Here is a 358-nt window from a genome sequence, read left to right on the forward strand (position 1 = left end):
TATATATACACACACACACTCAGCTAGCTATCAGTCTATCACTTGATCGATCGATCGATGGATCGATCAAATTTACTACATAGATATACGTAGCGTATACGTAAGCATAATATATATGCGTGCATGTATGTAGAATAGGCGTATATGTTTATACTTACATATTTTCGTGTATGTTTTCTATGAGTATACAAAGAGTAAAAGTACGGATTTGCATCTGGTATTTACTTAAATTGTCAGGAAATATGTAAATATGTATGTGTGTGTGTGTGTGTGTGTGTGTGTGTGCATGTGTGTCGGTATCTCTGTATCTCTGTATCTCTGTATCTCTGTATAAATAAATATTTATATGTGTATATAT

General features: G+C 32.7%; 1 protein-coding gene across 1 annotated transcript in view; it reads left to right on the top strand.

Annotated features, from left to right (window-relative positions):
• LOC106880842 (uncharacterized) overlaps window positions 1-358 on the top strand; it is a 126,478-nt gene that overhangs the window by 635 nt on the left and 125,485 nt on the right. The gene's annotated exons all lie outside the window — the stretch shown is intronic.

This window comes from Octopus bimaculoides, chromosome 21 (genome assembly GCF_001194135.2).
Source record: "Octopus bimaculoides isolate UCB-OBI-ISO-001 chromosome 21, ASM119413v2, whole genome shotgun sequence".
Classification (NCBI taxonomy): domain Eukaryota; kingdom Metazoa; phylum Mollusca; class Cephalopoda; order Octopoda; family Octopodidae; genus Octopus; species Octopus bimaculoides.